Source organism: Rhinatrema bivittatum, chromosome 1 (genome assembly GCF_901001135.1).
Source record: "Rhinatrema bivittatum chromosome 1, aRhiBiv1.1, whole genome shotgun sequence".
NCBI lineage: Eukaryota > Metazoa > Chordata > Amphibia > Gymnophiona > Rhinatrematidae > Rhinatrema > Rhinatrema bivittatum.
The window spans coordinates 337,044,958-337,058,434 of record NC_042615.1 but is presented as its reverse complement, the minus strand read 5'-3'; the positions used below and the strand labels follow the sequence as shown (position 1 = coordinate 337,058,434).

General features: G+C 41.3%; 1 protein-coding gene across 2 annotated transcripts in view; it reads right to left on the bottom strand.

Annotated features, from left to right (window-relative positions):
- The window catches only part of SLC4A4 (solute carrier family 4 member 4), a 782,778-nt gene that overhangs the window by 107,276 nt on the left and 662,025 nt on the right, over window positions 1-13,477 (bottom strand). The gene's annotated exons all lie outside the window — the stretch shown is intronic.

The window sequence follows — 13,477 nt, the reverse complement described above, 5'->3', positions numbered from 1 at the left end:
TCCTGAACAAGGATTTTCTCACTACTTACCCCTCTTTTGCGGGATAAAGGTTGAAAAATGTTTCTTATGTAACTTTGTTACTATGGCTTTTTTCTTTATCTTTTTGTTTCTATACAAGATGTACTTTTTGGACTATTGTAAAAGCAATAAATAAATATTTTTAAAAGATTCCCTTTCAGAATATCAGCTACTTTCTTTTCTTTCCCTTCAACATAGGAGCTAACCCTTAATATATTCTTTTCAAAAAAGATAGCATTAAGTATTCATTCTTATACACATTCTCCCCTGGCTAAGGAGTGGGATCCATCCCTCACTCTTGAAAATCCATGATTCCTCTCAAGTGGCTTAAAGGCACTGCCTAGTAGAGATGGTTCGTTTATCACGAATTAGGCAATTTCAACGAAATTGCCTAATTCATCGTGGGTCGGGGGCCCTGAACCCCGAAACGGATTTTCCCCAAACTTCAAGGAAAATCCGTTTTTCGGGTTTGTACGGGGAGAGGGGCACATTTTATTTTTTTAAATTAAAAACCACCCGAAGCATTACAATTAACTATATTACAAAACCCCCCCCCACACACACACACACACACACACACACACACCATCCCGATCCCTCCCCAAGACTTACTAACATCTCTGGTGGTCCAGCGGGGTCCCGCGAGCAATTTGTCCCTCCGTGCCCAGCGTGCCTGCCTTGCTCAGAATGGCGCCGATAGCCTCTGAATTACTATGTCACAGGGGCTACCGGCGCCATTGGTCAGCCCCTGTCACATGGCCATCAGCGCCATCTAGTGCTCCTACCATGTGACAGGGGCTGACCAATGGCACCGGTAGCCCTTGTGACATAGTATTTGCAAAGGCTATCGGCACCATTTTGATTATTGGCAGCCTACAAAGATCGCTCCCGGACCCCCGCTGGATCCCCAGGGACTTTTGGCAAGTCTTGGTGGGGGTCAGGACGCCCCCCCAAGCTGACCCCCCAAGACTTGCCAAAAGTCCCTGGGGGTCCAGCGGGGGTCCGGGAGCGATCTCGTCATCGGCTGCCAGTAATCAAAATGGCGCCGATAGCCTTTGCCCATACTATGTCACAGGGGCTACCGGTGCCATTGGTCAGCCCCTATCACATGGTAAGAGCACAAGATGGCATCGATGGCCATGTGACAGGGGTTGACCAATGGCGCCGGTAGCCCCTGTGACATACTAGGTCAGAGACTATCGGCACCATTTTGAGCGAGGCAGGCACGCCAGGCACGGAGGGACAAATTGTTCGCGAGACCCCGCTGGACCACCAGGGATGTTGGTAAATCTTGGGGAGGGATCAGGATGGTGGTGGAGGGGTTGTATTTAATGTTTTATAGTAAGTTTTAATGCTTGGGGTGGGGTTTTTTTTGCTTTGTTTTCCCGCATTGTTTTTTGAGCCGGTTTCGTTTTTCCCCTCTTAGTTTTTTATTCGTTTGTCAAAAAAAACTAACCGAGGAAAACCGAACTTTACCCCGAAGCATCCAACTCAAAAAACGACCCGGTAGTAAAATACGAAGCTCATCTCTGCTGCCTAGGAGTCCAGCATGAGTCTCCTGGAACCATGGGCCTTGCTGGACATTGGCAATGGCCGAAAGGAAGGAGAGAATTTATTCTCCACCTTGGTTTATTTCAGCTTGTATCATCTTCAAAAGAAAAAAAAATATACAGTCCTGCTCTAAGCAACCCCTTATATTGTATCTGTATACACACAGCCTAGATGTTCTCTCACGCTACACCACTTAGAGATATACCATCCCTTTAATAACCCCCTCTACCTCAATGATACATCACTCAACTTCAAGTGTAGAGGCCAAGTGCATTTCTATTTACCAGGACCTGTTTTAAGGCTTCCGTTGCATTAAAAAAAAAAAAGTTGTCAAACTGATTTGAGTATTCCTGTGCAGCTTCATCGAATCAGGTGGCAAACGTTCTTTTAAAGAGATTCATACATATTTTTGTGGTAATCCATACACTCCTTCTACATTGACCAGTCATTATAACTCTCTGTAATTGCAACATATAAATTCCCTAAAATACTCCTGGCCATTTGGCTCACTCCCAGTTATTGCTTTCAAAAGTGCATTCTGGGAAATCAATTCCACTATACTATAGTAAACGGGCTATTTTTTTTTTTCAGTTTCTCTGTGCTTTAGATCTTCTTTTGTATGAACCAGGTGCTATGATGGGCCCAAATCACACTCTAATTTTATAGAGTCTGCCTTTAATGCAGTTAATCATTAAAGGGTTTAGTTTATTGGAGCAAAACTACAGATCACATTTTATAAGATTGCAGAAAATAGGTATAAAAAATCTCAAAGTCCCCAGTATATGGTCAAAGAGTTCTATTTTATACCCCTCATTTTTTGGCATCTTATAATATAAATTTGTGAGCATGATATACTGAATTCTGCCCATGGGCAAACATCCAGATCAAGTGGGAAAACTACAGAGCATTCACAGTTATTGAACCCATCTGTCTTTTTGGTTATCGAGGAGGTTCTAGAATGGTAATAATGATGATTTCTTAGGTGCTTGAGATCTGATGTACACAGAATGTAAAATGCACACTGTTCAACAGGATTGATCCTCTAGGTCTGAACCTTGAAGAATTGTTGGAATAAAACAGAGATTACTGCAAAATTAGAATAGTCCTAACTTTTCTTTTTCCCCTCTTGACTAATCAGTGCAAAGGAAGTCATGGCGCCACTATCTTCTGTTTTTGCATTCATACTATATCATCTTAAGAGTCTGGCCCTATGCTAGACCATTAGATACTGTCTGGGTGCAGCATAAACATTGCTGTCCATTAGTAATGAATTACATCTACTTTGGAGGCATGATTGATTAGCCATAGAGGAAAGGGACTTAAGTTATTTCTAATGTATGTCAGGCTTCTTGTTTCTTATTTATGGTCCACATTACCACTACTGAAAAGGCAAATTCCCTTTACCATGTGTTATGAAGGGACATTTGGACCACCATAATAATCTTAGTTTTGAGAGTCTGCTAAGAGGATCTGCTGGATGGCAAGTTGTGAGGCTTCCTTGAAAAATGGCTGCCAGTGGAGGGCAGTTTGCTGATTGAGATAGCGCATAGGCTCGAGCAACAGAAGGCGACAGATGCCAGCCCCCGAGTAGTAAATGCCAGATTTCTGAATTATGCACAAAAGGAAGCAATTCTGCAAGGATTGAGGGGGCTGGTAAACAGCTTAATTTTAAAGGCAAATGGGTGCTTGTCTTTCAAGATCACTCAGCTAAGCTTTCCACGTTGCGAAAAGAATTTGCTCCTGAGTGTTCTAAACTTCATTGCTCCTTACTATACCCAGCAAAATTAAGGGTAGTTTATTTATTTATTTATAAGCTTTTATATACCGAAGTTTAGCTAGATGCCTTCACTCCAGTTTTCATTTAAAACAACTAGTTACAAATGAGAAAAAAAACAGTTGGGATATCATAAAACTGGTTTAACACAGGGGTGAAAAAGTTACAGCAGTGGAAGTAACGCGGTAATAACTCATAGTTTGTATATCAACAGAGTGGGTAAATCGTCAGTAGTGCAGGGAGTTAATTATTTGTAATATGTTTTAGCTGTTCTTAAAGGAATGCATGATCGTTTGTGGTGCGCGTGTTTAGCCGATACAGTCTTGAAGGCTTGTCTGAAGAGCCATGTTTTGAGTGCTTTTTTGAATATTTTGGAGTTGGTTTGTAGCCTTAGGTGTTCCAGTAATTAGTTCCAGAGGTGGGGTCCTGCTAACGAAAAGGCTCTGTTTCTTACTGTGGTGAGTTTGGCGTTTGCAAGAGATGGTATGTCAAATTGTGATTTGTTTGCTGTTCTCGTGTGGAGTTGAGGGATGTGTTTCTGGATAATGTCGTTTAGACAAGTGCTTTCACTGTTGTGGATTGCACTGTGTATGATGGATAGGGCTTTATAATCGATTCTCTGGAGGGTGGCCAATGTAACCCCAATATTTAAAAAAGGCTCCAGGGGCGATCCGGGTAACTATAGACCAGTGAGCCTGACTTCAGTGCCGGGAAAAATAGTGGAAACTATTCTCAAAATCAAAATCGTAGAGCATATAGAAAGACATGATTTGATGGGACACAGTCAACATGGATTTACCCAAGGGAAGTCGTGCCTAACAAATCTGCTTCATTTTTTTGAAGGGGTTAATAAACATGTGGATAAAGGTGAACCTGTAGATGTAGTGTATTTGGATTTTCAGAAGGCGTTTCACAAAGTCCCTCATGAGAGGCTTCTATGAAAACTAAAAAGTCATGGGATAGGAGGCGATGTCCTTTCGTGGATTACAAACTGGTTAAAAGACAGGAAACAGAGAGTAGGATTAAATGGTCAATTTTCTCAGTGGAAAAGGGTAAACAGTGGAGTGCCTCAGGGATCCGTACTTGGACCGGTGCTTTTCAATATATATATATATATATATATATATATATAAGTGATCTGGAAAGGAATAAGACGAGTGAGGTTATCAAATTTGCGGATGATACAAAATTATTCAGAGTAGTTAAATCACAAGCAGACTGTGATACATTACAGGAGGACCTTGCAAGACTGGAAGATTGGGCATCCAAATGGCAGATGAAATTTAATGTGGACAAGTGCAAGGTGTTGCATATAGGGAAAAAGAACCCTTGCTGTAGTTACATGATGTTAGGTTCCATATTAGGAGCTACCACCCAGGAAAAAGATCTAGGCATCATAGTGGATAATACTTTAAAATAGTCGGCTCAGTGTGCTGCAGCAGTCAAAAAAGCAAATAGAATGTTAGGAATTATTAGGAAGGGAATGGTTAATAGAACAGAAAATGTCATAATGCCTCTGTATCGCTCCATGATGAGACTGCACCTTGAATACTGTGTACAATTCTGGTCGCCGCATCTCAAAAAAGATATAGTTGCGATGGAGAAGGTACAGAGAAGGGCAACCAAAATGAAAAAGGGGATGGAACAGCTCCCCTATGAGGAAAGGCTGAAGAGGTTAGGGCTGTTCAGCTTGGAGAAGAGATGGCTAGGGGGATATGATAGAGGTCTTTAAGATCATGAAAGGTCTTGAACGAGCAGATGTGACTCGGTTATTTACACTTTCGAATAATAGAAGGACTAGGGGGCATTCCATGAAGTTAGCAAGTAACACATTTAAGACTAATTGGAGAAAATTCTTTTTCAATCAACGCACAATAAAGCTCTGGAATTTGTTGCCAGAGGAGGTGGTTAGTGCAGTTAGTGTAGCTGGGTTCAAAAAAGGTTTGGATAAGTTCTTGGAGGAGAAGTCCATTAATGGCTATTAATCAATTATATTTAGGGAATAACCACTGCTATTAATTGCATCAGTAGCATGGGTTCTTCTTAGTGTTTGGGTAATTGCCAGGTTCTTGTGGCCTGGTTTTGGCCTCTGTTGGAAACAGGATGCTGGGCTTGATGGACCCTTGGTCTGACCCAGCATGGCAATTTCTTATGTTCTTATGTTCTCTTTTCTACAGGTAGCCAGTGCAGACTCTTTAGTATGGAGTGATATGGTCAGATCTTTTGTGACCGGTGAGGATTCTGGCTGAGGCATTCTGTAATAAATGGAGTGGATGTATGGCCATTTAAGGTAGACCTAACAGTAGAGCGTTACAGTAGTCGAAGCTGGTGAAAATGAGGGCTTGGAGAATGGTTCTAAATTCAGGATAGTTCACAATAGAGCAGTGAAATGGTTTTCCACAGTAGGAGATGCCCACGTCTTTGTTTGTAGTCTGACAACAGAAAATGTAGTGGTTCCTGAGACTTGAATACCACATCAGTCTGATTGGATTCCTGTTCTTTGCTTGTACTGTGCATGGAAGCCTCTATTGCCTCTTTTATAGGGGTGATGGAAGTTTATCCTTTTTGTGTGAAAAACTGGTTCTCTAATACAGCATTATTGGTGGTTTGTATGGGGTGTCGGTTTCCACTATATTCCTTTATGGGAAACTGTTTTGTTCAATTTGGTATTACTATACAACTGGGTTCATCTGTTTATTCATTATTACTTCTTATTTATTTTATTTAACTCTTTTCTATACCGACATTCATGAAACTGATCATATCATATTGGTTTACAAGGAACAAGGGTTATAACATTAACATTACCATTGAAGACGAAACAAAGTTACAATAAACAAGGTCGAGTGAACTTGGGAGCTGAAGAAGCTAGAGTCAGAGGTTAGACGAGATGAACTTAAAACGGTAAATTGGAGATGCCTAGATACATATATAGAGAGGTCTGTTATTATGATTGCTTTTTGCTCTGCAGATACTTAGTCCACATTAGTCGACTCATTTGCTGCTGTATTATTGGGAAGGAGGGAGGCTCTGCATACTGGCGGCCAGGTTTGGTGGGAGCCATGGATGTGGGGGGGGGGGGGGGGGGGGGGAGGGAACAAAGCGAGAAGGGTTCTCTCCGTCACTGGAGAGATGAGTATAGGAATATTTTATTTCTGGGTTTTGTTTTTTTTTTTATTATAGAGCGATTTGTAGATACTTGGTCTGGAGAATGGGCCCTAGAAGGGGGGGGGGGGGGGGTGTTTCATCCTACATTTGCTAAGATTGACAAAATCCCAGTTCTATATGATTATTGTACAAATAGTTTGAGAATTATTTCCTGGAATGTTGCAGGCCTGGGATCCCCGGTTAAGTGCCATAAGTTTTAGAGCTTTACCTAGACAAAAAGCGGATATTGCAATGTTACAGGAGACACTTTTCAGTGTTCTCAAGCATGAAAAACTAAAATGATGGTGGGTTGGAGAAGCATTCGGGGCTTCCTCTGGGACTAAAAAAGCAGAGGTGATTATCTTGTTTAATAAAAATTTAACCTTTACCACAGATTCTGTTATTGCTGACCCTGAAGAACATTTTTTGGATTATTAAGGGTAAGTTAACGGGAAACCCTCTTGGTTGTTATGTAATCTGTATGCCCCCAATAATTATGATCATAGCTTTTTTCACGCTCTTATAGGCAAACTAACTGCCTTTCATAATTGCTCATTGATATGTGGGGGGAGATTTCAACCTTGTATGTGATCCCTCTCTTGATCGTTCCAAGACCTTCCCAGTTGACTGTTTGTCCAGGAATAAAGGTATACCTTTCGTGTGTAACAGTCTGAATGTTATAGATGTCTGGTGAACCCTTCCTCCACATGATTGAGATTACACCCATATATCTTGTGCACATGCCACCCAATGTAGGATCTGCTAATTTTTCAGCATTATTTTTCCAAAGTGGTTCCGGTGGTCATAGGGCCTCTTGAAATATCGGATCATGCTATGATATGAATGGACTTAATTTGGCATGAACAGTGGGATGGGATTGGAGTTGGAAATGTCCTGCTCATATATATGCTGGTGATTCGATTATTAGGTATGTAGATAGCTGGGTGGCTGGTGGGCGTGAGGATCACCTGGTAACATGCCTACCTGGTGCGAAGGTGGTGGACCTCACGCGTCACCTAGATAAGATTTTAGATAGTGCTGGGGAGGAGCTGGCTGTCGTGGTACATGTGGGCACCAACGACATAAGAAAATGTGGGAGGGAGATTCTGGAAGCCAAATTTAGGCTCTTAGGTAGAAAGCTTAAATCCAGAACCTCCAGGGTAGCATTCTCTGAAATGCTCCCTGTTCCATGCGCAGGTCCCCAGAGGCAGGCAGAACTCCGGAGTCTCAATGCATGGAAGAGACGATGGTGCAAGGAAGAGGGATTCAGTTTTGTTAGGAACTGGGGAGCCTTTTGGGGAAGGGGGAGTCTCTTCCGAAGGGATGGGCTCCACCTTAACCAGGGTGGAACCAGACTGCTGGCGCTAACCTTTAAAAAGGAGATAGAGCAGCTTTTAAACTAGCACAAAGGGGAAAGCCAACAGTCGCTCAGCAGCGCATGGTTCGGAAAGAGGTATCTTCAAAGGATACTAATGATGCATTAGAATTAGGGCATCCTGACAGTGAGGTTCCAATAATAAGAAAAGTAGTCCAAGTGCCTGTAACTAAAAACTCACCTGAGCTAAAAAATTCTAACTTATCCCTATCAATTACAAAGCAGAATGAAAATACAAACAAAAAACAAACTTTGAAATGTTTGTATGCTAATGCCAGAAGTCTAAGTAGTAAGATGGGAGAATTAGAATGTATAGCAGTGAATGATGACATAGACTTAATTGGCATCTCAGAGACATGGTGGAAGGAGGATAACCAATGGGACAGTGCTATACTGGGGTCCAAATTATATCGCAATGACAGAGAGGAGCACATAAGAACATAAGAAAATGCCATACTGGGTCAGACCAAGGGTCCATCAAGCCCAGCATCCCGTTTCCAACAGTGGCCAATCCAGGCCATAAGAACCTGGCAAGTACCCAAAAACTAAGTCTATTCCATGTAACCATTGCTAATGGCAGTGGCTATTCTCTAAGTGAACTTAATAGCAGGTAATGGACTTCTCCTCCAAGAACTTATCCAATCCTTTTTTAAACACAGCTATACTAACTGCACGAACCACATTCTCTGGCAACAAATTCCAGAGTTTAATTGTGCGTTGAGTAAAAAAGAACTTTCTCCGATTAGTTTTAAATGTGCTACATGCTAACTTCATGGAGTGTCCCCTAGTCTTTCTACTATCCGAAAGAGTAAATAACCGATTCACATCTACCCGTTCTAGACCTCTCATGATTTTAAACACCTCTATCATATCCCCCCTCAGTCGTCTCTTCTCCAAGCTGAAAAGTCCTAACCTCTTTAGTCTTTCCTCATAGGGGAGTTGTTCCATTCCCCTTATCATTTTGGTAGCCCTTCTCTGTACCTTCTCCATCGCAATTATATCTTTTTTGAGATGCGGCGACCAGAATTGTACACAGTATTCAAGGTGCGGTCTCACCATGGAGCGATACAGAGACATTATGACATTTTCCGTTTTATTCATCATTCCTTTTCTAATAATTCCCAACATTTTGTTTGCTTTTTTGACTGCCGCAGCACACTGAACCGACGATTTCAATGTGTTATCCACTATGACACCTAGATCTCTTTCTTGGGTTGTAGCACATAATATGGAACCCAACATCGTGTAATTATAGCATGGGTTATTTTTCCCTATATGCATCACCTTGCACTTATCCACATTAAATTTCATCTGCCATTTGGATGCCCAATTTTCCAGTCTCACAAGGTCTTCCTGCAATTTATCACAATCTGCTTGTGATTTAACTACTCTGAACAATTTTGTGTCATCTGCAAATTTGATTATCTCACTCGTCGTATTTTTTTCCAGATCATTTATAAATATATTGAACAGTAAGGGTCCCAATACAGATCCTGAGGCACTCCACTGTCCACTCCCTTCCACTGAGAAAATTGCCCATTTAATCCTACTCTCTGTTTCCTGTCTTTTAGCCAGTTTGCAATCCACGAAAGGACATCGCCACCTATCCCATGACTTTTTACTTTTCCTAGAAGCCTCTCATGAGGAACTTTGTCAAACGCCTTCTGAAAATCCAAGTATACTATATCTACCGGTTCACCTTTATCCACATGTTTATTAACTCCTTCAAAAAAGTGAAGCAGATTTGTGAGGCAAGACTTGCCCTGGGTAAAGCCATGCTGACTTTGTTCCATTAAACCTTGTCTTTCTATATGTTCTGTGATTTTGATGTTTAGAACACTTTCCACTATTTTTCCTGGCACTGAAGTCAGGCTAACCGGTCTGTAGTTTCCCGGATCGCCCCTGGAGCCCTTTTTAAATATTGGGGTTACATTTGCTATCTTCCAGTCTTCAGGTACAATGGATGATTTTAATGATAAGTTACAAATTTTTACTAATAGGTCTGAAATTTCATTTTTTAGTTCCTTCAGAACTCTGGGGTGTATACCATCCGGTCCAGGTGATTTACTACTCTTCAGTTTGTCAATCAGGCCTACCACATCTTCTAGGTTCACCGTGATTTGATTCAGTCCATCTGAATCATTACCCATGAAAACCTTCTCCATTACGGGTACCTCCCCAACATCCTCTTCAGTAAGCAAAGAAATCATTTAATCCTTCCGCGATGGCCTTATCTTCTCTAAGTGCCCCTTTAACCCCTCGATCATCTAACTGTCCAACTGACTCCCTCACAGGCTTTCTGCTTCGGATATATTTAAAAATGTTTTTACTATGAGTTTTTGCCTCTACAGCCAACTTCTTTTCAAATTCTCTCTTAGCCTGTCTTATCAATGTCTTACATTTAACTTGCCAATGTTTATGCTTTATCCTATTTTCTTCTGTTGGATCCTTCTTCCAATTTTTGAATGAAGATCTTTTGGCTAAAATAGCTTCTTTCACCTCCCCTTTTAACCATGCTGGTAATCGTTTTGCCTTCTTTCCACCTTTCTTAATGTGTGGAATACATCTGGACTGTGCTTCTAGAATGGTATTTTTTAACAATGACCACGCCTCTTGGACATTTTTTACTTTTGTAGCTGCTCCTTTCAGTTTTTTTCTAACAATTTTTCTCATTTTATCAAAGTTTCCCTTTTGAAAGTTTAGCACGAGAGCCTTGGATTTGCACACTGTTCCTTTTCCAGTCATTAAATCAAATTTGATCATATTATGATCACTATTGCCAAGCGGCCCCCACCACCGTTACCTCTCTCACCAAGTCCTGTGCTCCACTGAGAATTAGATCTAAAATTGCTCCCTCTCTCGTCGGTTCCTGAACCAATTGCTCCATAAAGCTATCATTTATTCCATCCAGGAACGTTATCTCTCTAGCGTGACCCGATGATACATTTACCCAGTCTATATTGGGGTAATTAAGTCTCCCATTATTACTGCACTACCAATTTGGTTAGCTTCCCTAATTTCTCTTAGCATTTCACTGTCCATCTCACCATCTTGACCAGGTGGACGGTAGTATACCCCTATCACTGTAGTCTTCCCTGATACACAAGGGATTTCTACCCATTTCTACCCTGGGAAGCGGTGTGGCGCTTTATGTCCGGGATGGCATAGAGTCCAACAGGATAAATATCCTGCATGAGACTAAATGCAAAATTGAATCTTTATGGGTAGAAATCCCTTGTAAGAATCAAATTTGCAGATGATACAAAATTGTTCAGAGTAGTTAAATCACAAGCAGATTGTGATAAATTGTAGGAAGACCTTGTAAGACTGGAAAATTGGGCATCAAAATGGCAGATGAAATTTAATGTGGATAAGTGCAAGGTGATGCATATAGGGAAAAATAACCCATGCTATAGTTACACAATGTTAGGTTCCATATTAGGTGCTACAACCCAAGAAAGAGATCTAGGCGTCATAGTGGATAACACATTGAAATTGTCGGTTCAGTGTGCTGCGGCAGTCAAAAAAGCAAACAATGTTGGGAATTATTGGAAAGGGAATGGCGAAACAATCTCCAGATACCACCAATGAAATCAGCGTTAAGCAAAAGACCATTCTCCACAGCTGGTCCCAAACTCTGGAATACGCTCCCGCCAGAACTCAAATCAGTGCAATGCCCCATTATCTTCAAAAAAAGACTTAAAACTTGGCTCTTCCACCAAGCTTTTCCAAAACATCAGACTGCACAATAATCTCTGCCAAGCTCCCCTTTAGGTCACTTTCAATCAAACTATAAGAGAACTATATAAGAACTTCAGTTAATTTCAACAACCTACAAGAGAACTATACAAGATCTAGACAAGTTCAACTTTAAAAAATTCTTTGAATCCCCATTGAATACCCCATAGAATAACTCAAGGAACTCCCCAATAAAAAAAAAAAAAAAAAAAAAATTTCCAACTCCAACTCCTTGGCAGTTCAAAAGTCCAACATGTAATTCCCTACCTATTGTCAGTCCTAAACTCTTTACACAACCCCACACCGATGTTATCTGCCTCAGCCTATATTAGGCTTTGTATATTGTATTTCTTTGTTATTTAACCCCATATTATTTATCTCCAAGTTATTTCTACCTGTTTTTTGTAAGACATTTTCTTGTCACTGTTATTGTTCAAAATGTAAACCGAATTGATCAGTAATTCTGTTATTGGAAAGTCGGTATAGAAAAGTTCTAAATAAATAAATAAATAAATAAATAAAACTGAAAATGTCATAATGCATCTGTATTGCTCCATGGTGAGACCGCACCTTGAATACTGTGTACAATTCTGGTCGCCGCATCTCAAAAAATACATAATTGCGATGAAGAAGGTACATAGAAGGGATACCAAAATGATAAGGGGAATGGAACAGCTCCCCTATGAGGAAAGACTAAAGAGGTTAGGACTTTTCATCTTGGAGAAGAGAAGGCTGAGGGGGGATAAGATAGAGGTGTTTAAAATCATAAGAGGTCTAGAACGGGTAGATGTGAAGCAGTTATTTACTCTTTCGAATAATTGAAAGACGAGGGGGCACTCCATGAATTTAGCATGTGGCATTAGGGATGTGAATCGGGCTTCGGACGATATTTTCAAAATCGTCAGAAATCGGGGGCTCCCGATAAGAGAACCCCACGATTTTGTTCCTGGGTTCTCTTATTGTTTTGGGGGAGGGCAGGAAAAATGGCACACCAAAACAATCCCTAAACCCACCCCACCCCGACCCTTTAAAACTGTTCCCTTAGCTTCCCCCACCCTCCCAAACCTTCCCAAAACTTTTTCAAGTACCTGGTGGTCCAGTGGGGGTCCCGGGAGCCATCTCCCGCTCTCGGGCCATCGGCTGCCACTAATCAAAATGGCGCCGATGGCCCTTTGTCCTTACCATGTGACAGGTTATCCGTGCCATTGACCGGCCCCTGTCACATGGTAGGAGCACTGGATGGCCCATGCCATTTTTAAAGATGGTGCCGGCCGTCCATTACTTTTCGTTTTTTGGGTCCTTTTCGGGGTTGAAACTCAACCTCGATAAATCTGAGGCCATGGCACCTTTCCCATGAGTGAGGAATTTATGGACAAGGGAGTTTTCCCCTGCAGTGGACGGAGGGCTCTCATTATTTAGGAATTTTTCTCCCGTCAGATCCTACTAGGTTATATCAATGTAATGTCCCACCCTTGATTATGCAGTTAAAATCCAAGCTGCAGAGTTGGCAAGCTCTTCCTTTATCATTGATTGGAAGGGTTAATCTGTTTAAAATGGTTATTTTTCCAAAATGGTTGCATATGTTGCAATTATTGCCAATATGTATCTTAAAGAAGGATCTACGGATGATTTATAAGATGTTGTCTAAATTTGTCAGGGGCGCAGACCATGACTCCAATTAGTCCAACTTACGGATATTTGGGAAGCTGGAGCCGTGGGGTTTCCGGACATAGAAAAGTACAATTGGGCTTGCCAACTATGCCATCTATGGGATTGGCTTTGGTATTCTCATCATTTCACTCCATTAGAGATAGAGAGATATCTTGCCATCTGATACATCTCTGTTTTTTATTACATGCAAGTAGCGTCGAAGT